Source organism: Ovis canadensis, chromosome 14, assembly GCF_042477335.2.
Source record: "Ovis canadensis isolate MfBH-ARS-UI-01 breed Bighorn chromosome 14, ARS-UI_OviCan_v2, whole genome shotgun sequence".
Classification (NCBI taxonomy): domain Eukaryota; kingdom Metazoa; phylum Chordata; class Mammalia; order Artiodactyla; family Bovidae; genus Ovis; species Ovis canadensis.
In genome coordinates, this window is record NC_091258.1 from 66,521,494 (window position 1) to 66,523,287 (window position 1,794).

Below are 1,794 nucleotides of genomic sequence, written 5' to 3' on the forward strand. Positions count from 1 at the left end.
TGGAGATGAAGAGGGCATGGAAAAAGTCACCCTAGTGCCCAAGCTACAGCCTCCCATCAGGGCTGTGGTGGGAAATTCAGTGCAAGGTACCTTGAAGGCTATTGCTTTCTAGGGATTTTCACATTTTGATTTGGGGGTGGCTCTCTAGCAAGGGGCAGGGGTCTTCCAGGCTTTAGGGGTAGGAATTGTCTCTGGCTTTTCTCCTCTCCTTTTTTGGGAGAGAGACGAGGAGGCCGGATTCCCCCAAAGCCATGGAGAAGAGAAGGGTCTGGAAGACCTGTGAGGGGGACAATTGGGGGAGACGGTGGGCAGGGGGTGCCCCTCCCCCAGAGATGCTGATGATGGAACCAGGGCACTAGGGTCCCTGCTTTGGGCTGGAGGAAAAGTGGAGGTGGTCTCCATGAGGGAGGGGGAGATGGATGGGGTAGAGGTGGGTCTCAGCTCTCCTAAGTCCATAGGGTTGTCAGGCCCTGAAATCTCAGCCTGCCAACAAGGCCTTAGAGCTGACCACAGCCGCAGTGCCCAGGGAGCCACTCTCAGACCAACTCTCAGGGCTGCCTGGCTTGGCAGACTTCATCAGAACATTCTAGATCCTCAGAGCCTATGGTGAGAGCACCAAAACATTCCGATCCATCAGAGACCACCAAAGTACTCCAGTTTGCCGGAAACCACAAGTCAATCTAATGCATTAGACCACACAAAGCATTCCAGCTCAAGGGACCCTACCATGGCTCACTGCATTCTCCTGGGCCACCGTGGCCTGAAAGAGCCACCATACATTTGGCTCACCAGACTTAATGAAACAAAGCCACGCAGACACAAGCATGCACACAAAAGGCGGGGGTGGGAAAGAGGGTCTTTAACAGTTTTCACCAGCTCCATCTCCCACCCCTCCCTGCCAGGTGAGTTCTGACTTGGTGTGTTTGGATGGAGGTGACCCCGAAAATAGTGGGTCTTTTTCCTTATAGTCCTCCAGATTAGATCCAAGTCCCACGCCTTATTCTTCTTCTAGGAAGACCCCCAGGCCAAGACCCACCACAGAGGGGTGTGGGTAGAGGAGGATCAGTGACTGGCCATGGCCTGATACAGGAAGTACATACTTCATCCTGATGACGTCATAGGAAGTAACCTAGAGACACCACAGGAAGTGCATGCCCCTATGACATCTCAGAAGTAACCTTCAAGGAAGGCTCATTGAGACATCACAGGAAGTACCTGTCTCTCCTATCATCACAGGAAGTAACCTCTGGGGAACTACTTCCTAGGACATCATACAAAGTGCCAGATGCACCCCAGGAAAGTACTTGACTCAGTGACATCACAACAAAGACCTTCATACCCATTATTCTAGGAAAAGCCATAGGAGATGCCACAGGAAGTTGTTCCAGCCTCTTGCCAGTCTTGCCCACCGGACTGGCCCAATCCCAGAGCCGGCCTTATTCCCAGCAGCACCGCACCCCTCTCCCCCCCCCATACAATCTGACAACAAAAGAGTTGAAAAGTCCCACCTAGGAGGGGCAACTCCAGCAGGGAGGGAGAGTAGCTGAGAAAATCTAGGAACTCTGGGGTCCTTGCTCCAAATACCCCATTTCAACTCGCACTCCTCCGCTACCTCTGCTTCCATCATGTCCCTCAGATCCGGAGCTGAAAGCAGGAGAGGCGGGTGTTGTTTTGGGGAGGCCCCTCATTCTAGGTGACCCAGAGGCTCCTCCCCTCCTCCCATATGGAAACAAAAAGTTTATAAAGGGGGGAGGGGAAATCCTTATCAAAGGAGGGGAAAAAAAGGAGGGAAAG